General features: G+C 35.3%; 2 long non-coding RNA genes across 2 annotated transcripts in view; one reads left to right on the top strand and one right to left on the bottom strand.

Annotated features, from left to right (window-relative positions):
- LOC141729351 (uncharacterized) lies at positions 1-24,275 on the bottom strand. Its single transcript, XR_012580786.1, has 4 exons — positions 23,871-24,275; positions 16,752-16,855; positions 4,280-4,478; positions 1-330 (listed from the first exon to the last, which is right to left on the bottom strand). It is a non-coding gene; the product is annotated as an uncharacterized LOC141729351 (long non-coding RNA).
- LOC141729350 (uncharacterized) overlaps positions 17,155-24,706 on the top strand; it is a 44,322-nt gene continuing 36,770 nt past the window's right edge. Inside the window, exons 1-2 of the long non-coding RNA XR_012580784.1 lie at positions 17,155-17,471; positions 19,559-19,824. This is a non-coding gene — a long non-coding RNA (uncharacterized LOC141729350). The remainder of the gene's footprint in view (positions 17,472-19,558; positions 19,825-24,706) is intronic.

Below are 24,706 nucleotides of genomic sequence, written 5' to 3'. Positions count from 1 at the left end.
TACTGTCTCTTCTCCAAACCCTGCTGCAGCTGTTCCTTCAAACTGCAGGACATGCAGGCTTGCACTGCAAGCAGGTGTGTGCATTGATGGCAAGGCTCTGAAACTGGCTCCTGCTCTGCCATGGGACAAGAAATGTGGTATGGTCACTGTGACATGTTCTTTTATCTCCTTTGTCTTCTCCATCTCTCAGCTCTGTATTTTGTCTTTTCTTTTATCTGAGAGAATATGAGCAATATGTGGTAGACATCTTACACAGGAGCTGTGCACAGAAGATATTTTCTCATCAGGGCACTATTCCTGCTCTTCTTCAGATTCCTGCATACCATTCATCTTTTATAAAACAATAGAAACATAACAGAGAATTAGGTCTTAAGTCTTTTGATGTAGATAAGTAGATACAGAGTAAATAGAAATGGATAAAATAAAAATTGCATCTTGCACTTTAGATATGGTTCAGATCAGACTCCTGAGATGAAATTAAATGAAAAAAGAAAAAATTACTCCTCTTTTGAATCCTGATTTTGTTTGAGAACAGAGCATGGAACTCCAAGGGACTGTAGAGCCATATACCCAATTTGAATCAAATCCAGCATCTACTACAATATCCTTAAAAATCCCTCTTTTTGTGGAATTATAAGCATGTTCTTAAATCTTAGTATATCAGAGCCAATTTAAAAACTGCTTAGTCTGGACTTCACTATTACAACAAAAAGAAAAGGAAAAAAATAGAAAAATAGAAAAAATATATTGGTCTTCTTGTTCAAGATGAGAAAAATATTAATTATAAAACTGTCATAATATAAGGCAGAATGGATTAAAGAAAGACTTTTTGCCTGGTTTTAAAATTGAGAGTTCATTACCATAAGATCTTCTTTAACAATATGATTGACAATGTTTATTATGGTCTTATAAAAGGAGATTTTGGGAATTTGACAAAGCAGGAAAACCATGAAGAAAACGATAGCATTTTATTCAGGTTAATTACTTTGACATTACTTGAATCTTTGTGAAAAATATAGGTAATTATAACAGTTGACGCAAAAAAGAAAATTATCAAGAACTACAGCTCAGGAAATATATGAAGATTTGACCAATGTGATAAACTATTTTCAAAGGTAGCTTTTGGATATAAAAAAATGTCTATTCAGTTTTTTTAAAAAAATTATTCATTTTTTCCTACATGCTTTTTGCTTTGATTTGTAACCTGAAACATGGACTGCATGTTTCCAGCAAAGAGGTATTGGACATTATGGAATATTACTGTTGTGTTTTCCAAACTTAAACAAACCAGAACCCTAAAATGCCTGTGTAAACATGGTCAAAGTATTTCCTCTTGCAAGTAAAATTCATGTTATTAGACTGGTTCACATCCTTATGAAAAGGACTGGTGACCTTTTAACTTAGTATAAAATACTTTTGTCTAACCAAGTTTTCAAAGACTTGACAATTTCTCAATACATGAGTTCCATGAGAAACATAGAAACATTCTCCATTCATTTCAACCTCTTGAAATTTGCAATTGTTAGATGATCTTTTTGTGATGTCCTAATCAACTGTCTCATCAACTGAAGAGAGAGCAAAAAGGGGTCTTTTTAAAAAAAATTAAGATCTCAAAATTGCAGTATCTGATTGAGTTCATAATTTCACACAATGTAAATTTCCCCTCAGAAATTCCAGCTCAGAATACTGGACTATGACACAAAAGGTATCTTTTAAATCTATCCAGCTGCTATTAAAACAAGACAGAAATCACTTGTGTCCTGGAAACTGACTCTTCTGCAATCATTGATAGGAATGATGGACTGTGTGAATGAGCTGTAACTGCATAGAGTTATCAAGTAATCCCTGATTGCAATAGGAAGATGAAGAAATAATCCAATTATCTTGATATATATATATAACATGTATAACTGCTAGTGTGACAGACATGCAACAGGAATTGTGCATAGGATCATTGTTCATCCTATTCCAAATTCTCACAGCAGGGAGCACAGTGGGATAGCTGTACTTCATGCCTCACTACAGCCATAAATAGGAGGCATAATTTTTTTGCCAAAAATATCTCCTGAAAGCTGGAGAAGGTTCTGAGCAGGAGCTGGGCAGTGGTGCAGAGTACTGGTGTAGCATTAGGAATAGAAGTGCCCTGGTGTTGCTAATCTCCAGCATTCAAGAGTCATGACTAAGGCTGCATAGAAACCATGAGATGGCATAAAATAGTCAGATACAAACAAACAAGCAAACAATCTCTAGAAGTGGATGGAATTTTAATTAGCTCCCTGCTTGGGAATCTTTCAGGTTTCACCGAGGCTGTGTATTCCAGCTTATCTTAGCAGCTGCAGAAGCTAGATATACTTTGTGAAATGAAAGTGTATGTTTTTGTATAAGCAGAAAATGTCTTGAAGGGTTCAGCCTTAAGCAATACACAAGCACTAAAAAAATTTGCAAAAATTTATAACTGTTTTTTCTTACTGTCGTATTTCCTTTGTTAAGTATTGAAGAAAGCTGCTCTGAAGAAAATTTCTCTTTCTTTCCCCACAGTTCATGTTGGCCCTCGTTCTGCCTTATAGCAAGAGAGTCAGGGTTCTTCTGAGTCTTGTCAAGAAAGGGTGAGAACTAACCAGAAGTTAGTTAACTTCTAACTAAGTTAGAAGTTAGTTAACTTTTATGTTAACTGTGTTCCATGTCATAGAAGTTAGTTAACTTCTATGCATAAATTGCATTCCTCTCAGGGATGGAAGGGTGTGACTCTACCAGTCTGTTTCTCTCCCACACTCCCTGATAGGCCTCGGCTTCTTTGCCACCAGGCCAATCATCTCCCTGGTCACACCACATGCAGATGTCCTCTCTTTTGCCCTCACACACTGGTGCCAGGCTCAAACACTCCCTGCAGCCTGAGCAAGTGGAGATCTGGACAGCTGCACGTTTCTGAGGGAGCTCCATCTGCCTCACCCTGCTCCTTCTAGCGATGGCTTTCAGCTTGGAAATCATCCTTGGGAGTGTTCTAGTTGGGCAGGGAAAACTCCCGGGTGAGCTTGCCTCAGGAGCTGGGGGTGGCTGTGCCCTCCTACATGCTCCATCATTGTGAAGGGCCATGCCTTGCCCTCAGTGCCTGTGCTGGTTGCCCCCACTCCCTGGAGCCATTTGCATCTCCCGTGGTTGCTCTGGCCAGGCCCTCAGCATGCCAGCCTCACTTGTGAGAGCTGCCATGTCCTGCCGACTCTCTGCGTTTTCCCTCAGGTTTCCCTGACTCCAGGAACCCCTCCTCCAGCTCCTTCAGGTATTTTGTGCCAGAACTTGTCATTGTTGCTGCTGTCACTGCTATCGCTACGTGCCTTGTTGATTGACTAATGTTAGTTTAAAATGAGCAATAAAAAGGGGTAGTTTATTTTTCTAGATGCAGAAGAAAACATGTCTGTAAACTGCTGAAATGTACTATTTTCCTCTTTTGGTCTTTTCTTGCCCAACTTATCTACGCTGATTTGTAAATTTCAAGTGTTCTTATCCCCTCTCACCCTTTGCTAAAGTCTATTACTAATACTTTGAGTCCTTTTTCAATGTACTGCAGCCTATGTAAAGTACAGCCTTCTTTCTCTGTAGTCTATCAATTTCAGTTCTATAAAGTATACTTTTTTCAGTGCAAAGATAAATCAAATCTGAATGCTTTATCACCAATTTCAGCTCAGTCTGTGATTAAGAATCTACTCTGAAAGTGATCAAGGTGCAGGACTGATCAGTTCATTTTTATTATCAACTCTTCTTTACTCCTTGTTCCTCATAATTGCTTTGGCTAGCTACTCATTCATTTCAAATTATAACTCAGTTATGGACAATAGTTATGGACCATATCCATGTAATCCTTTCTTTAAAAAAAACTCACTGCTAATGAAATTTTATTGATCCTGCATCAAGTAGAGTCTCTCCAAGTTTAAAATGCCACCCTTTAACTGTGACAGATCAGTTGACCAGGGATTTAACATTTTAGACTGGGCAAAACAGAAATGTAACTCTAGTTTCATCTTCTCCTTCCCTTCTTCCTTCCCTCCCTCTCTCCCTCCCTCTCTCCTTGTGGCACGCCTAGGTTTCAGATTTCTGATGAAGAAAACCATCAGGACCTAGTAAGGAGTATTAGCCCCCTCTTGTGGAAAATACCTTTGATTCTTCAACCACTTAACATGGTGAATGTTACAGAAAGCATACACAACATTACATAATACAGCTTGTGAATCAGTGGAATACCTATACAAAAAGTTTAAGCATAATGTATTGTTGATAAGCTTACCTGTCAGCAATCATTATATACAGACTGCTAATATTAACTCACTGCTAGAGTATCTTCTTGTGTGTATGAGCAAGAAAGCATTTCAGTGGTGTTATTTTCAGTCCTTTCCTTGAGAAGCTCCTGCTGTGCCTCTGACTGACCAAAGCTGGTAGAACCAATGGTGGTAATTATCCCTTTGGATGTTCGTTTTGAAAGAATTCTGGTTATAAAAGAGAAGGTTTGAAAAATTAAAAGGTACTGGGAATAATGTGTCACAAAAATTATTACATTGCTTATTTTATGTCTATTATAAAATCTACTGATCAGGTGGAACTAAATCTGACATTTAAGGCATTTCTATAAATAACATTAAAGAAAGTTCTTTTAATGAAAACTACAGTATTACATTAAAGTACACAGCATAATACGATTTAGTGTAAAGGTATTTTATCTAAGATTCAGAAGTTGAACTAAATATATACTGCAGTTTGTTTGGCCCAAATTAGCAAAGAAGAAAAATCTCATTGCCAGCTCATTCCAACACTGACATAGCAATTAGATTGTAAGGACCTTTTAGAAGTTTACATCTTGGATTGGTATTTGGGAACACAGCTTGTGGTGCTCTGACAGTCATCTGATATAATAAGGATTTCAGACACTGAAAACCAGCATTCTGGACCTCATATTTTACAATTAAAGAATGTAATATACAAGTATCATGTTAAGAGTTTTCTTCATGAGGAGCCCAGTTCTAACTGATGGCATTACATAATTAAACATATTTCTTGAAGATGTAGTCTTGCAAAATTCTGTTTAACTGCATCAAGGAGTTCATTAAAAAAGCACCATGAGAAAAGGTAACAGATGGTTCTATATTAAATATATGAATTTAAATATCTCCTACCCTGAATGTTTTGTCTTTTGAGGATTTACAGAAATATACCCTTTTTCAATAATTTGTGGACTGAAAAAATCTTTTAGCCTCTTTGTGCATGGTAAGTCATAATGTTGGTGAACATGACAGAGATTCCTACTTTGTGTTTCTTATGGGTTCAGTCAAAATCTACTCCCAATATCCATATTTATCATTATGAATCATATTCTAAATATAGTTTATTTGGAACCTTAAATATTGCATTAGTGTTATTTTTTAAATAATATGATTGAGATGATTGACAAATTATATTTGCTTTTGGTTTCATGTTGACATCTGATGCAGTCAGATGTTTTTCTCTTTTAGAGTGCTTCTACCAGGCTTCAAGGTTATAGAAATTTTCTTCTTATTAATCCCCACTATACAGCCTTTTATTTGAGTTCACACTGTAAATTTATCTCATCTCTAGCTCTAAAATACCACAAATCAAACTCATACTTCACTCAAATTTAAAAAGGTATTAAGTTCTATTTCAAAACAAATAACTTCCTTGTGACAGTTGCTTTCTTTTTAACATACTCTGATTTCTCTTGGCTGAGTTATTTACCAAACTTAGCATTCACTCACTAATCTCTATTCAGCATACTTGATTTGTAATATATTTTTATTCTAACTAAATTGCCAACATTACTGATACAGAATCTTATTTCATTAGAACTATACACTGTGCAATAAGAAAAGTTCCTCTGAGACATGCTCATGCAAAATTCCATTGAACTGAAGGAAATAGTTCATAAGCAGAGCAGAAATGAAAATGAAACCCAATTAAGACTAGAAGAGATGACTGATAAGAATTATGTGATAGAACAATAATATGATGAAGATTTCTCTTTTATTTTCAATTTACAAACATATTGTACGCCAAAGAACATCTCTGTTTATAGTGAAACATGGACAATTTGATATATATATATATGCAGAACACACTTCCCCTCATAAATTTGCATTTTGATCTCATATTAGCAATGACTTACATATTCTGTTGCATATAGAATAAGATCTCCAAAGTACCATGTCTTTCCATCTTGACTTGAGCCTTTCCTTTTCCCCTTTCCCCCCTTTTTGCTCGTTTTCTTATTTTTTTCCCCTTTTCATTTTCCTTTCTTTTTTCCCTCCTACTAGAAAAATTGCTTTGACAAATACTTGACATTATTAATTGAAGGAAATGAAATTAGAAACTTTAATGGGGTCTATAAATGTGCATAGGTATGGGTTTGGAAAGTTTAGCACTAATTTATACATTGTTTTGGAAAGTCTAGCATTTAGGCAGACAAACATTTAATTAGACTTTTTTAAAAATAATTCTCAAGTTCATGTATTTTTACACTTTAGGAGTTTATTTCTATGGCTACAACCTGTAAAGAGAAAAACTTCCCCAGCAGAGCACGAGGCATTACCTCGTACTGTGGAAAAGTGCCCGTGCACTCCCTCCAGTGGGCGAAGTTAAAGCTGCTAAAGCATTGCTGGATTTTTCCTAAGAAGTTACACAAAAAATAAGCAAACCCCTCACTAACTGGTAAGCAAAGCAGAGCAGGTAAATTAACTTATTTTTATGGATTTAAATAAATAAAAAAACTTTTTTTTAAGTATTAATACTCATCTAAATGTAGGAAACACAGAATTATTTTCATAGACAAACTAGAGTTAAGCAATAATTGAGACAATGTATAAAACCTCTCACTCTGAGAAAGAATAAACATTCCAATTAAACATTAAAAAATACTCTTTTTTAAATTCTGCTTTTACTCCTTATTAGAAGAATATTTTACTGAGGAAAGCATAGAGAATAAATAATTTAAAAACATGTTTAAATATGGACCTGAATACAATATTGTATTTTTGGTTTACATCTAAAACCAGGTTTGGAAGAACCATAATACTATTTCCAAGAATGGAAGAGAGATTCACTCTAGAGTTTACCAGACAAATGAAAGAAATACATATAATGTTTCATAACTAAAAATTATAACTGTAAACCATTATTTCAGATACTCTTGCACGCTCTTATTGTTTGGAGTTACCTTATATAACAGTGATATTATAAATCTACTCCAAAATCTTCCACACAGATGGATCATTCATGCATCTCTGAGGTATGATACTTTCATTGTACTTTTACGGCTACCCATGCCATGTATGATTATTCAGTATTTCAAAGCTGTTATCAGCCACTGCATTCTACATGAAATTGCTGCTTTCTGGTCTCTTAACTATAATTCTGTTTTCCCCAAACAGTAAATGCACCCAAACAAATCTGTTACATTCCTTGGCATTTTTGTTTATTGGCAGAGCTATTGAGATATTTAAAAAATAAATAACCCCTGGATAATTTAAAAATAAATGGGATGAAAAAATAAGAAAGAATGCTAAAAGTCTCATTGATAAAGCAGGTGAATGAAAACACTTTATGGAAATCTATTCCTTGTTTACCTAGCAATCTTCAATTATGGTGCCTTTCCATCTCTTGATAAACACCTTGAAAGGTATCCAAGGAAATGCTACTTTAGTATTTTCTGTGGTAGGACTCTACACAATTGAATTGTGAAACAATCAGTTCTCAATGGATTGGTTTCCAGCTGGGAAAATTACTTTGAGTGACAATCCAGCCAATGTCAAGGAAAAGGAAGTGAATTTCTTCCAATCCTATTGCTAGGAGCCACAATATAATGTAGGTTATAGTATTTGCAATGAATAACTGAGTATCTTTTGCAGCTGATGCAGACTGTTTGTCATTTTTTCCTGGGATGAAATCATGGTTTTCAGCAGTCTAATGGATTATACTGCTATGCCTTAAGAATGGCCCAGAGTCAGTAAAGTAAAAAAAGTTATTGCTTGTCAATTGTTTCACAAGAAGTCATCCTACAGAACAGAATACATGGAGTTTTCATACAATAGTAATAGCTTACACTATTAGAATGTGAAACTCATTACTAATGGATGAACCCAAAAGTATTGCTGAATAAAAAAATGGATTTATTTATTTTGAAATTGAATCAGTACTCATTCAGTGTCTGTATAACAAGGTGGTCCAAATTAAATTGTTATGTATACAAGACCACGCTGTTGCTGTTCAATACTTCTGATGAAATGAATGTTACTAGGCATCAGAGGAAGTAAAAACCTGAAATTTTTTATTTCCTTGAAATCTCAAGTATTGAAATAGTTGTTTATCTATCAATTAATCTTTAGACATTGCTGCTGCTGCAAGTGAAAACAAGGGTTTGTAAGACTATTCATTCTAGCATGCAGTATAATAAATCTATGAATGTAAGATTTTGGGGTTTTTAAAGTTTTGAATTGAATCAACTTGGAAACATGCTCTGATGAAGCCTAAGTTTAAAGAAGGCGAAACAGAAATCTTTGTCATACACAAAAACTTGTGTTTAAGAATGGGTTAAATGACTCAACATGCTGCCTCAGCCACTTTCAAAAACTCTAACATTTCTAGAAGTAGATCTTATTTCTCACTTCAGAGAAAATTGCTAACAAACTATCTGAAGTGAAGCTTGAAAATCTAGATCTCAGCAGCATGCAGGCTCAGTGGAAATTTTGACTGACGGAGGATTGATCCACTAAAATTTGAATTTTGCCTTTGTTATGGGTTGTGGGTACTCACAAATTTGCTCAGGTCAGGGAGAAGGCTTGGAGAGAGTTTCCATCTGCACTCCCACCACAGTTGCCCTCCCTTGGCTGTACCCTCCCTGGGTTTCTGACAGGACCTGGCTCTTAGCAGGCACTCTCAGGACTGTTTGCAACTCACACATAAAACCTTTTTCATCTTTTTTACAATCTGCTGTTTTCTTTGTTACTCTGAAAAGCCTTGCAAGGCTCAGGTTTCTCTTGCAGGGCCTCAGGAATTCCTGACCTCTTTTGCATTCTAATGGTGTTCAAGAGTTTCCTTGTTATTGTTTCAACACAGTAGAAGTATTCAGCAGTTGCCAGACTCCTGCCTTATTCCCTAAAGTTACACCTATACACTACCTTACTGTATCTTTAAAAACAAAATCCAGAAGATGCTTTAGGGACTCATCATGTTTTTAACTTCTCCAGAATTTTTATCTGCTTGAAACACACATTCCTCTCTTTGAATCCTTATCCTAGTTGCTAAGCCCTGTAAATTCATTGAAATGATTATGTTCTTTCTTAATAAATATACACACATGCAATTCTTATTTGCTAAACTGTTAGCTGTAAATTTTTTTTCTATTCCTTCTGAGAGTCACTCTACTGATTGATTACTCTTCTCCATTCTTTACATATGTCAGAGAAGAAAAATCAAATACCTTGAATCATATGTTTGTGGCAAATCCTTTGCTTTCCTTCCCATACTTGCCGCAATGTCTTAGTTCTTAGCAATATTTAAATTTGCTTTAAATGAAACAAATACATTTTGGAACTGAAACTGGAGAACAGCTAGGCTGTTAAAAGACTTTGTGCATGCTCTACCAATAAACCACATTGTCAGAAGCTGTCATTAACAAAATTATTCCTAAAAAAGACCAGATTTCCAGTCATTTCACTGTATTAATGAATAGATCTCTGTTTAATTTGACATTTCACTAGTTACAGGACAGAAACTTTTTCTTGACATTGTACTTAATACATGTTTGCTTGGCTGTGGTTAACGCAAATCATGATGATTTGTATCAGTCAATTTTTTTTAGAAATTTTATTTTATCAGTTGATTGCTTTGATTCAATTGCAATATTTGTGCTAAGTACATGGTGCCCATATTACTCACATTTTTATGAAGCTGGGATATTCAAATTTAAGATATAAGCTCTTTTCTCAATAAGTGGAGAAAGTTTTGTAACTCATCAAGAAGAAAGCAGTGTCCCCATTGGGAGACCAAAAAAAAAAAAATTTTCAAGCACTAAAAATGTAGTTCATCTTGCATTTAACATTCATACTGCATCTTGTCCATTCTAATATCATGCAGTAGTAAACAAAAGGACAGAGCCCATTCTGTGACTTCCATAGCAGAGACTTATTGTTTTGTCACTTTCTAATTTTTCTTCCCAGTTTGTTGATTTTCCAGTTATTTTTAAATTTTGTTTTCAAAAAACGTAGATCCCCTCCATTTATTCTTGTCTCCTAGTTCACCTAATTTGAACTAGAAGTTCTCATCTGTCTTTAGTTTATGGAGACTGAAAAAGAGGCAACACTCTCCTATACAGCAAATATTTTTAACATACGTGTCATAAGTCAGATGAAAGCCACAGAGAAGATAAGGAATGTGGCCATCTTAGAGCCTTATTGAACAGAAAGGGTGATCTTTACTGGCAAAAGTTTTGGGAGTGATCTTTTTCACATGAAAACGGAGTGGAGGGACATAAATATGGACAAAAGCCAAGGTTTGTTTTGAAGTTTTTCAGCTCGAAGTTTGTATTTTTGAAACAAGGTTTCTTCTACAGGAAGAGAGAGATAAAAGACATATGCCCTTTCTAACTCTGCAAGGGAAGAGAGGTACAGTTCTCTGATTCTTCCTTTTGGGGAGGCTGCTTCAACAAGAGGATGTCTGGTGACTGTGGCCGCTCCCCTCTGCCCCAGCTCCACCTGTGCACACACACAGGAGCACACAGGGCCCAGTGTCAGTGACACTGCGCCTGCCTTGCTGCTCTGGGATACATTTCACTCATTCTCTGCTTCTTGTCCTCACCTGCCCTCTTTTTCACAGCATCACAGAATGGCTCATGTTGGAAGGGACCACAGTGGTCATCTGCTGCAACCTCCCTGCTCCAGCTGGGCCATCCTAGAGCCTGTGGCACAGGCCTGACCCAGACAGCTCTTGAATATCTCCAGTGAGAGAGACTCCACAGCCTCCCTGCACAACCTGTTCCAAGGCTCGGGCATCTGTGCAGTACAGTTATTTCTCATGCTTAGGTGGAACTTCCTGTGCTTCAGTTTCTGCCAATTTCTTCTTTTTCTTCTCAAAGAAGCTGTGGAACAAAAATTCCTGAACATTTTCAGAACTTATCTTGACAAGATTCTGAGCAAACTGATCTCATATCGGAATTCTGCTTTCAACAAATGTCCTCAGATATGCCTTCCAACTTACTTTGTCATATGTTTCTTTTTACTGAGATGCACTTTTTCTTAAATAAAATTTACATTTCAATTTACTATATGATTATAGATAATTAGTCAGAATCACCTGCCCCATTCTCCTGCTTTCTTGCTTTGTGGGAATTGATTTTTGTTTCTGAGTATAAGCACAAGCAGGGATGGTTGTCTGGTAGTAAATGAAAAGTAAGCAGTGTTTTGGTGCAAGAGATCATCTTCAACCACTGTTCATAGTCTGTTCAGAATAAGAGAGATGTCTAAATGGCAAAGAAAAGAAACTGACCTGGCTTATAACTCACCCTTAGACCATTTTACGTTTATGTATTACCCATGTTCATTTTTGTATCTTACTGTTCCCTATTCTTGGTGCAATTTTCATGAATTTTCATTCAGCTAGCAATAAAATTGCATTTAAATGCATTTTTCAGACACAAATTCATTAAATATGTGAGGTGGGATGGAACAACCTTTCACAAAAAGTCATGGAAGAAAAAGAGTGCCTGTCATTTTAAGGTGAAATAAATTATAGATGCGACTGTCTAGGATAGTGGGGGACTCGGCTTGATATTCAGCATTAGCTTTTCTCTATAAAGACAATGAGAGTTTTGAAAATAAGTTTAGTGAAAATGAAGCGCATCCACAATTAAGCTTTCCTCTCTTCAATTAAAATCCTCGTTGAAAGCGGGGCTGCTGTTTCATTCCTAACGTGCTCTGCTCCTGATGCAATGCAGCAGTGATCCATGCTGCCATCTAGTGCCTCTCGGGGAAAGCAGTGGGCTGCTGAATTTAGCGTTTTCATGGATGCTGGAAGAATAGCAATTTTTGCTCTTTACTACTGCGATGGCTCTCTCGTCGCCTCAGTTTTAGCCCTGAAGTTAAAATTATGGGAACTTGACTTTTGGAAGGGAGTATGCTGTCAGGAACTAGTACTAGTCTGCTTGGAAAGGAGTTGGGGACAAGGGATGGGGATGTGGGAGAGATAGGGAAGAGCAAAACAAGTGATAAACAAGGCTGCAGGCAGTCACCAGAGGGAAAAAAAATACACTGATTACAGTGGCAGCTATCTTACTGCTCAGAGAATCAGAACAAGTGCAGTGGAGTGGCCATCTGAACCAGAATAAGCACAGCAAGAGATGTAAGTGGAGAATGTCGTGACCTTGAGAATAGAAAAGGCACAGAGAGAGGAGATGAGGGAGAAGTGTTTGTGCACTCACTGAAGGGTTTGTGATTTAGCTGCTGGCTTAATATTGGCTAAATAATACAAATAGTTTCTGTTTTCCAATTAGTGCCTTAATAAGTACGCATACATTTATACAATTAAAATTAACTGAAGTCCTTAAAGACTGCTCAGTCAATTACACAGGTCTGCAAAATGACTAGATTCCCCAAAAGAGTCAAAAAAATCAACCATGGAAAAAGATATTAATGTGAAATACCACTGAAAATAACTATGTGGCTCGTAGAAAGGGTCTTGCAAAGCATACTGCATACCAATATAAACATATTGAAACTCATTGTGTTTAATTAAAATAATTATAAGGAAAAGACTTTCAATTCTGATAGCAAAATAGAAACATGGGTACATGATTACTTTTCCCTTCTTCAAAACACTTGAAAAGAAGCACATTCAAAAAAAAAAAGGATATGCATTCACAAGTACATTTTGATTTGAAATATAGTTTTAAAGGATTTATTTTTATCCTCACTGAAAATTAAGAGCTAAATTTTAGTAAAACAGTCTTTTAATATACACGTGTACAATCCCTCTGGGCAATTTTCTATTAACAATTTTTTTCCTTAAATATTAACAGTATTTTTATGAACTGTTGTTACTTACAAAATTGAAGAACAATATTGATTTTAATTGAAATTTTTCCTTGAATTGTAAAATTAATACTCTACCTAAATTTTTAGATACTTGAATCAACAAATATACTTGTAATTGCTTCTTTTACTGAAACTAAAATGGTATGCAGACAAAGAAACATATGGCATCCTACGCAGTTTCAGAATATTCAAAAATTTGTAATTTCCCTTCACAGACAGGCAGCAGACAGGCATATGCACATAAATAGAGACTTGTCTGAAGTACTCTGGCAAAATAGGAAAAACCTATATTGGAAAAGCCAATATTTTTTTCAGAATGCAATTATACAGCGACAAAAATATATCAGTGTCAATCATTTAGATAGGACTTTAAAATACCAGTCTGAGGTTATAAATGTAGGGCATATTGCTTCAAATCAGCAGAAGTACATACTTCAAACTTGCCTTACTGTTATAAAATATTTGAGTCTACCAAACTGAAATAGATTTCAAATGGACAAAAATGTACTTACTGAGCTCTAAACACTTGATAGAGTTTAGCAGTATTCACAGAGAAATAAAAGAAATAGAGACGTATTTTCCTTAGAAGTTATAAGAATTACAATGAGGAAGTTTGAGAAACTTCTTTTTGCTTTACACATTTTGAGGCTATATCAACAAATAATTGTACATTTGATGGACTTTTCTTACTTATGTGATTTTTCAGGAGGTGTCATATAATGTGTATATGCTTTTTTTTGTTGGAGAAATGGGTCACAATTGTTTTAAGCTTCCCCCTCTAAAGGCAATTTCTGTTTTATCAAATTGTGCAGATCTCAATAGGAGCTACAAAACCTACAAAAATATAAGCTTGCTTATACTGTGAAATGTCATGGATCAGAATGGTGAAAGCCAAAGAGGGGCCTGGCTGTCACTGGGAGCAGCGAATAGAATAATGAGGAAGCTGATGATCGCTAAGTTTGTGGGAAGCTTTCAGCATGCAGGGGACTCAGTTTTCTCTTTCCATCCTCTGAGTTCATGCTTGTATTAGCAACCTTGGTACAGCTGGTTGGACGCATAACAAGTGTCTGGAAAAGCCAGGCAGCAAAACCACGTTATTTTCAGGCCCCTTCTTTGTGTGAGAGGTGCTGTTTACAGAAACAGGTACTCTTTCTGAGATCACCAGAGATTCATTACTGTTGTGTCACTGCTTTTCTCTCTGACCCTTTTTATCCTCCATGCTCAGAAGAAAACCTTTTTTGGTTTAGAGAAGGACCAGGATGCCAAGCCACATCTAGCTGAGACCAATTTAATTCATTATGGATATAATTATGATTTATCCTTCTACATTTATCCTATCAGTAAATAAGTCAAGCAAATCTTTCTAACTATTGCCCCAGTATTAGCAAAGCTAGTTTCCCAGTAAATATTGGCACCAGTCATTTCTAAAAAGTCAGGGTAGCAATCAAATCCCCATGACTCTGCTCCTACCAACTGCTGGCATTCAAAACCATCAGCTGAAACATAAATATATTTAGCTATCCATGTTGAAATACATTGTCATAAAAATCTTGACTATGAATTAATAATTAGCAAAGAGTTTTAACAGACATAAAGAAAAGGTGATATGAATCATTTGCTCATAATCTGTGTTAGGACAATCAAAAGTAATTTTATTCTTCAGAACAATATTTTTTGCCTGCCTTTGCATCTCTTATTCTCTTTTTGTTTCATTTCCCCCCTCTTTTCTTTCTAGAAATTATTTTAGTTGGAAGAATATCTTGAAAAGGGAAGTTTTACATATGTATTGTAAAAAGCTTGCAGGCTTTCCAGCTGCATTTGTAGACACTTCAGAATCAAATGTATGTCCTGTGCTCTATGTCCTGCTGTGCAACTCTTCTGGGGTCTGGTGCTCTCAACGTAACTTGAAATTTAGCCATTGTAGGGAGCAGTCACAACTTTAATCAAGGAACTAAAATGCATATTTCTTCCAGCTAATTGCTAGTGAATGAGTTACAGATCAAGAATAATTCACAAACCCTATCACATAACCCACAGATAATGATAAATTCTTGAAAATTGTAGCCAAAGCATGAATAATTCCTGAATGGAAAAACAATTGAAACAAATCAGTGGACCAATTTTTTATGATTAATTTCTCTTTCTAACACATCTGAAATTTGTTATCAAATGTTATTACACAACATTCAGACACATCCACAGTAAAGACTACATCCACATGTCCTTAGTAATGGTTACGTATAACATCCATATCTTAGACTGTTGGAGGATTCCATATAGCCCAGTAAACTGTAGTCCTTGGCATAGTGAAGGTATTTGCTTAACTTTTCTGCTTCTTAGAGTCAGTTGCATTGTCAAGGTAACAAGAGCACAATCTGATGTGCATGACAGAAATCTCGGGATGTAACCCCACTGTCTCACTGCAGCAGACTAGCTTTCAGTAGCTTCAGTTTGCTAGTCAGCCTAAAAATGCATAACACGATTGCAGCATTGCTTCTGAATAAAATGACAGTGAAATTCAGAAAAGGCTTACAGACTAATTTCAAACAACTATGCTAAGCTGAATTGAGACTCCTTTTCTTTCTGAAATTCCCAATGGACAGAATACCCTTTGAATTCCGTGGTCATCTCACAGACCTTTGCATAGTAAGACATTTTTCACACAAGATGTCTGGCAATTTGGATACAATTCAAAAAGAGGCTTATGCTTCAAAAAGCAGGAAAGCTGACATAAGCTTTAGAGTAAATACCAAAATCTCTTATCTTTCCATATTTGTCATATGTTATAATCCTTGCAAGAGCGGCCTACACAATAATAGGAAAAAAATCCTAAATATTGGCTTGACAGAATAACAAAGGCATTATACATAAATGGTGGTTAGGGAACAGTTGTGGGGGGTTTAAGCTTTCTAAATTATATATGCTCATTTATATTAAAATGTACATGAATTTCCAATGGGAATGTCTCCTAACACATAAAAGTCCTACTTCTGAGGACTGATTTATTCTCTAGCATATATGAACAAGAGATTCCCCCCTGGGTTTTTTTCCAGGGCAAGGACAGAGGATTTCTGTGTCCCACAATATTTTTTATTGCCTTTTGTATTAAATACTATTTTTATGGCAAAACACGTACCTTATGTATGCATAATTCTAAACTGTCTGATCCTCCTTCCAAGTTTTGTTGTGCAAAATAAATGACCATTGATCGTTTTCTAAATGCAGTTCTAGGGAGATATATCATACTATTTATATAGTATGTGTGCCTATATGTGTGATGGCTTATACATTCAGATAAAACTCTAGACTTCCTTCCTATTACCTGAATTAGTTTAGTATCCACACTAAAACACTAATACTATAAGGTAGACTAATATTTTCCTAAGATAACCTATCATTTATTTTAATGGAATAATTTTAAAGTATCAGTTTTGAAAATTCTTCCTTTGAAAAACCACACTATTAAAAATTAATTACACAAGCTCACTTGAACTCAACATTATTCCCATGCTAATTTCCATAACAGAGCACTTTTCATACGTGTCACTGATTCATAAAGAACTGCTCCTTTTACACAACATAAATAAATATGAGGTACTCTCTAAAACAGACATTTCTACCTTAACACCTTCCCTCTAAATCCTAGAATTATGCAGCCTTGAGACTTACTTGCAGAGTCAGCTGAGAAGCCTTGGGAAATTCATTATCTCTGGGAGAAAGTAAGGTATGCACTTCCTTTTCCCAGCATCACTCTTACGTGCCTTTGCCTCTCTCTGTGAATAAAGAGGATGCAGTTGATTGAGCTGGTGAAGGAATGAGTCAATATGGAACTGAGCAGAAGTAAATGTAACTTTTATCTTTCTGTCCTCATGTATTTAATTGCATAAAGGAAAATGTTAGTGCAAGATTATTTAGATAAAATTTCATCTTTATCATAGCAGATGTACTTCACCATATATTTTGAGATAATTACAGGAAGTATTTTAAAGCAAATAATATCTATTACCATTATTACCATTATTGATACTATTATATCCAAAAAGAAGATATAATGATTGTGTAATCACAATAGATATTAAATACAGATTGTCATGGGCTAGGATACACTATATAGAACACCAACAGAAACTACAGAAAAAGAACACAGGAAGGATGCACATTACTACTCTCCACCACTTATTTAATAATTAAAACTAATATTTTTCCAGCAATTTTTCTTTCTTTTTTTAAATAGGTTTCTATCCACTGCATGAAATATGTTTTCTTATGAATTTTCTTTTCATAAGTAACATCTCACTAACGTACCACAAAGAGGTGCTCTAAACCCACAGTAGCTATTGAGAGCAACTCTTCCAAGAATAGATAGAACTGCTGCAAGCTCGCCTCAAGGTAGGGGTTTGTGATTTTAGTACTCTGTTTTTTAAGTAAAAATGTTTCTCATGGCAGTCATTGCAATAAAACTTGTGTCCAGCAGTCAGAACTTAAAATAATGAGATTCATAGCTGTCACCACATTAACAAGTCAGGTGAGATTTATTCTGTGGAACAGATTTGGGAAGAATACTCAGCTATCGATCATCTCATTTTTTCATAAATAATCTATCCAGTTGAATAGAATGTATTTTCTTCCCTTGAAGTAATCACTATTTAATGAGTGATTTGTCTAGCGCAATTTTACAGAGGTTTCTGTCCTTACAACTGTCGTGTATGTTTTTAAATACCATTTTTGTGAATTATTCTGTTGTCTTCTTAACTTGCATTTGTAAAGATAAACACATATACAAGTCTTTACACAATCAGGAGTGAAAAATAAATTTCCCTTGATATCTAATTTCTAAATCTTCTTTTAATCCAACTGAAATTAGTTTTGTAAACCCAGATAAATTTTAACAATTTTTCTAAATCCCATCACTGTTCCGACTGTCAGAGAGGGAAAGTATGGCTGAGGCAGAGAACCCTGAATGCTGCATTATTCCTCATCTGTATCACTTCATACTAAAACAAATGGGGGTGAAACTTGATTGCAGTCTCTGCAAGAAGTGTATAGCTTTGACCTATTCAATCAAAAGAAGAGTCACCTGCTGTAATGGCATCGTCTGTGGGGTCTTCATGTAGGTCTACAATTACTTCGAGGCCACTGGTGGTAAAAAAATCTGCAATTCTAATTCTTCAAATCTGAAATTATGCATACCGCTGAAGGAGTATTTTTTCCATCTTGAGTGGAAACCTGGATCTGAATAAAGCTGGAAGGGTATAGTTCTAGTTTATTGAAAATACTACTTGAATAGTTCTAATTTTAGTCATAATTTATTTCTGAATACAATTTAGAAAGTGATGTACATAATACAAAGTATGTGCCATTGTGATATGTCTTCATTTTTCTTATGAAAATTAAAGTTTATCTATATATTGGATAATTAACACTTGTCCCAATGAACCTGTTTACTTATGAAGAGATATATTTCATTCTTGAGATACTTTAATTTCAACTTCAAAATTTAGCTCTGTATTTGTATTCAAATGTGAAAATATTTGGATGCTTTGGAGCATTAAATATGAAAGTTTTCAAAGGTGATTAGCACTTTGTTTCCATTTTATTTATACTGTAAAGAATCAATTCTGTATTTTGAAAGTGTACTGTCTGTGATAATATTTATAAATGAGAAAGAGTGAAAGAAAGAGAAAGATAAAAAGAGGAAAAGAAAGAAAAGGAAAGGAAAGGAAAGGAAAGGAAAGGAAAGGAAAGGAAAGGAAAGGAAAGGAAAGGAAAGGAAAGGAAAGGAAAGGAAAGGAAAGGAAAGGAAAGGAAAGGAAAGGAAAGAAAAGAAAAGAAAAGAAAAGAAAAGAAAAGAAAAGAAAAGAAAAGAAAAGAAAAGAAAAGAAAAGAAAAGAAAAGAAAAGAAAAGAAAAGAAAAGAAAAGAAAAGAAAAGAAAAGAAAACTAACTCCAAAATGGTGTTCCTACCACTATGATCTATATTTAATAAATGACTTTTCAAGCAGGTATGAGTTTTATTTCAGCAGGCACTACCCATCTATAATTGAAATATCATTTGTGCTAACCAAAGTCTGCATGGTGATATAATTGTTTAAAAAGCAAGCACAGCACTGGAAAACACAAATTATTTTGGATCTGCTAGATAAATAGGAATTTAATCTGAATTCTCGATTCTAAAATGTAAGACTTACTATACAGGTTCCAGGAAAACACAGGATAGATGAAGCACAATTAGACATGTAGCACAATAGAGATATGACCAGCAATATTAAAGATATCAGAGCAAATTTTTGTAACTGAAGTAAGATAAACATTAGCTAATAGATATATATGTATATAAATAGCTATATTTTTCAGACTGTACGTATGTGTCAAGTATTTGAATGATAGTACCATGTTCAAATTTTTGCCTTGGTACATTCACTAGGTCTCTTTTTAAGGGCTTATTAAGTATTTCATTCTATTATCTTTTCTGTCTAGATGCCTGCTAATTGAAGGTTCTTGAAAGGCTCTCTGGCTATAGAAAGCTTAGGCTGTGCTGCCTGAAGTTGCATTAAGCAGAGCCTCATCAGCATTCAGCACCACTACCATAGCATAAAGCCTGGAAGAAGTGGGAAAAATTACCTACTGAAATATAAGAAGGGAAGATGAAAAGAGGCCGGCAAGAAGAAAGAAAAGCTCCTCATTTCTGTTCTGAGCTTCTTTTTCTAATGGATCCCCCTCCCAAGCAATGTTGCGAATGGCAGGTGATGTGTTCTGCAAATAGATCAGCAATGTCACTTCTAAAATTGCACTTTTTGGCATTCAGGTGTTGAAGTAAGTCAGCTGGTAGCCAGGCTTTATCCCAGGCTGTATTACAGAAAAAGAGTGTATGTTAGATCATCTAGCAGCAATTACAGTAAAACACCTCTGGCTTGAGACAGAATCACTGTTACTGTTGCTTCCTGCAGCGAATTCTGTCACGATCATATTTGCTTCCTTTTTCACTCCCAGGTGTCATATATACTTGGCTAAGATTATTTTACTGGGTTGAATTAGTTCCACAACTTCTTCAGACACTGAAGGGACTGTTATCTCTCCAACCATTCTCAAACACTGAGATCTCAGTGAAAAATTACAAAGATATATATTAGAGTATATTTTAAAATGTATTGCAAAAGCCATTAAATACATTATGAGATATCCATTGTTAGACTTGCTCGTCACAGCTGCAATATTTTTCTTCTTTCATTTTTTTGCTTTTGCCATAATAATCACTGCAGCAAGTCGTAAATGCAATGAACCCCCCTGCTATCTATAATGGAGAGGACACAGAAATTGATTTTCGATATTGATTTATGATATTGTACTGTGCAAAATTCAGGTGCAGTCATAAAATTTTGCTGGTTTCAGAAGTCTCTAGAGAGGAAAAAAGGAAAGAAGGAAGAAAGGGAGAATAAAATGAATCAAAGGAAGAAAGAATAGGAAGTACTGAAAACATAATTTTCCCCTTCTCACATGTAAAAATATAAGGGAAATTTGCATGTACCCAGATACTATAAAGGAATATTTAGTTGTTATTTGCAGTTTGTGTAACTCTTGCCCATCACACTAATTATCCAATACATTTGTATGCTCCTGTTTGTGCCATTTATTTTTTACTACCTGTGTAATTCTCTGTGGTTTATGTATTAATGTTCTGTCATAACTTAGGTCTTATGTGGCTTCATGAATTATTTTCACAGGCTATCCAAAGAACCTAGAAATACTGTAAGGCTAAGCTTTGACGTTTCCATGGGGCCTCTCCCCATGATGAGCCTTTAAAGAGCGTCAAGAACTGGAGAACAGAGTTGCTGTTTTGGGAGAAATGTGGGGCAATGGTCAAAGAATACATGATGCTACGAACTGAGTGGATTACTTGGAGAGGTTGGGTGATGGCGTGAAGGCTTGCAGCTGCAGCAGGGAGGGACTGAGTAAATGCAGGAAAAATGTGGTTTGTTAAGGAAAATGGGAGAAAGGATTGATAAAAGTATTCATATAAAACAAGGAAAGAAATTAGGAGTACTTCAGGCTTTTTCTGCTCTAGCCTCTCCCCTGTCCTTTTGTCCAAATCACTGCTTTGGTTTCCTAGGTATAAGGACATTTCTGGGCTCTTGATGGCAGTCATGAAGGCAGAGTTCCCTTGCTCCTACCCACATCCTCATTCCATCAAAGCCTGACTTAGAAGGCAATGACCAAATTCATTGATCCTCAAAAACTGCTTCTCATATCTTTAAGGAAAGCATATTAGAATCCTCTGATTTCTTGTTCTTGCAGTTGCAGAAAACAACAGGAATCTAGAGGTCAGGTCCTCACTAGGGAAACTGATTGCCTGCAGTCTTCTTAAAAATCCAATACACACAGTATTGTGGGAGGAAAAATTAAAATGTTTTTCTCTAACTTCCCTAATGTCTTTGAAAAGTCATCTCTGCTCTAGCAGCAGCAATAGAGACTTATTCCAAGGAAAAGATCAAGCCTTATGATGGAGCTTAGTGATTTTTACATTGTGATTTTCTGCTTTCATTTAAATAACTGGTACAAACACCAGAATTCTTCTATGTCTGGTTCATCCTTGCAATTTCACAATCAAAATCTAATTTTTAGTTTTGGTTCAGCCTCTAGGCACCCACACTTTGAAGATCGCATGGTTATAATGCTGTCAAACTTCCAACTGAAAGCATACAGGAAATTTTACCTTCCCTTGCTTCTTTTAATAATAATCTTTCTCATCTGTATGTGAACTAGAGACCTGTTTTTTCAATAAATGTAAATGGTAAAAAGAATTTTCCATCTATGCTTATGCTCGTTTCATCCCTTGCAACAGTTCTCTGTTGGTAGAGAGACAGAAGGAGGGTACACATAGGGAATTTTATTTTGAGAATCAAGAATAAAACATATTTAGGCAAAAAAAATCAGGTTTACTCTAAACCATAAAAATATTTGAAACAACTTTGTGACTATTGAAAGGTGGATGCCCTTTTGCTCCATATTCTGTGTCATAGGCTTTTGATTTGGTTTGTTATTTTTATGGAAACATTATTTTCTCAAATATCAATGAATAATTTCTGTAATTTTTAAATTGAGTATAATCAAAAAACTATCTGACTAACTATCAGAATATGATGGCCCCAGTTGGTTTGATTCCATATTTCAACACCTAGCCTTCATGTAAATACTTGCCTTTTCACTTTCTGTAAAAATTTATATGCAATAATTTTTCTACAACTAGATTAAGTTAGATATTGGATTAAATAAAGGAATTAGCTGTAAGTCCAAAAGTGTTTGGAGCTAATATTTTTGAGCTTAGGATAGCTTTAAGAGTGGATGGATTGCACATGACTTCTTGTGTAGGCTGCAGTCCTGGAACAGCTACACATGTTGAGGATCTACAAATCAGTCAGAATCTGTGAGGCATTTATCCTGGAATGAAATTTCAGCATAGGAGCCATATGCAATGAGTGCTATTCATATTTAAAGGGTATAAAAATGAAATCTAAAAAAGAGTTTGAATCACATGGAAACTGCATTTTAATTATTGGTAACAGTAACTCTTCAATCCTCAATGATAATTCTTTTCTTATAAGGTTCTTGTTTTCGTTGAATATTACAAGAAGACTCCTCCTCTAACCAAACCGAATGCTCTTTTTTCACACTGTTACATTTGGTAGTTTACTTCTACTTAACCAAATCCACTAAAGAAAATTATTAGGTCTACATGCATCATTAGATGGGACAGAAATTAGATGCCAGAATTAGAGCACTTCCTTATGAGCAACGTTTCACAGTCTGCACCAGCTCGTGCTTCCATCAGATGTTTGGAATCTCTCTGCCTATATGTGTTTTTTTAACAAGAGGTTACAGCCATCCTATGACAAAGTCTTAAACTCATCCAGATTTTCCTATTAATTTTAAACTATATTTATTGCTAAATATATTTATATCAATATGTGGCCTGCTGAACTGCTGAAGATGACTGACACATTTTCACTTTCACCAACCTGTGAATCTAACAGGATACTGACACCACTTACCAAAATTTCTGCTCTGTATTCAGAACAAGTTTATGCTTCAACAAATATGACTTAACCGAGGTGGAAGTCAGGATAACATGTTCTTTATAAAGCCTTTTCTTTTAAGCCTTTATAAAGCTTTACTTGAGTCAGTACAGTGGAAGTGGGACCAGTGTTTTTATCCAGCTCAGATAAAGAGGTAGAGTTAATTGTTTAATCTCTTTTCAAATCATTGAGACCACTACTAGAGCTGACCACTATCATTCTGAATCCTCCAGGACTATGACTAACTGATATTATTCCTTCCTGAATAGACCCTTCAGTAATATTGACAGGAAAGGGAAATGGCTGTTAAAGTCCAACCCTCTATGATGAAGCAATATTTTAATGTGAAAGTTTGGCCTACAAAAGGACATTCTTTACAAATCAAAAAAATATGACTTTCTATATGAATTTCTATTCTGATTTTCTTTTTTTTTAACAATTTACACACACTTTTACACATTAATGTACTTTAGTATCTTCCAGGAAAGTACTAAACAGCAGGACTAACATCTGTTACTCAGTAAAACATTGCTATTCCTGCTGCTAAGTGAGTTTGTTGCTTTGGTTTTTTTCTCTACTGTGGTATAATACCATAGATATGATTCGATGTCTCTCTGAAAACAATTTTTTTCCTTTTTTTTTTTTTTCTGTGTATGAATTAGGAACATGATACACCTCAAATTACATTTCTAAGGAAAAAAAAATAGAAAATCACATACCTGTGTGCAAGTTGCTGATACCTGATGATGCACCGTTTCAGCATTCAACATAAAATAGGGTCTATTTTCTGTTAATCTGAACTTAATACATGCTGTGACTGAGTCAGCAGCACCTTCTTTATAAAGCAGTATGGCAACCAGTAATTGAATGCTGCAAAGCATTCTAACAATTTTAATAATTTCCACAGTAAATAAACAAGCTCTCTTCAATTCTTGGAAATGAATGGAGAAAGACACATGAAAAAGGAGAAAGAGTGTAAGAGCTCACATGTTCCATTCCTCTCCTGGGTGAGCTCCTGATGATCTCTTTGAAGTACAGGTATAGTCTGAGAAGCTGCTCTTGGCTTTGAAGGTACGAGCACACTTCACTGTGTACCATATGCACATGACTGCAAATGCAGTAGCAGATCATAAAAGGCAAGTGGCAGACTTGTGTCTGAGGAGTGGGCTGAACTCACAGTAACTCAAGTACACTTGAAATTTAGATCACTGCTAGAAGATAAAATGATGTGTCACATTACAAAAACAAATGGGACAACATTTTTGAAGAAATAATAGGACTACAAAGTTACAAGGCGTTGTAAAACTAAAAGGTTTGAAAACTTAATTCTGCTTTGATTATGTTGTCTGTTGAGACAACCAAAGCCTGTTGAACTGGATAACAGCCAAGAAATGCTTGTATTGATGGTGTGCTCAATAAATGCTATTCTTTCTCACCTAGGACTTTTTGATTAAATGAACAGAAACTAGGATCTTATCTATTGCTGATTTAAGTTAATGTGTTCTGATGAGGAAACAGGATAAGCAAAGTAAAGAGAATACTCCAAGTTATCTTT

This window comes from Zonotrichia albicollis, chromosome 6, assembly GCF_047830755.1.
Source record: "Zonotrichia albicollis isolate bZonAlb1 chromosome 6, bZonAlb1.hap1, whole genome shotgun sequence".
Classification (NCBI taxonomy): domain Eukaryota; kingdom Metazoa; phylum Chordata; class Aves; order Passeriformes; family Passerellidae; genus Zonotrichia; species Zonotrichia albicollis.
The sequence above is the reverse complement of the archived record's forward strand: the minus strand, read 5'-3'. Positions and strand labels throughout refer to the sequence as shown.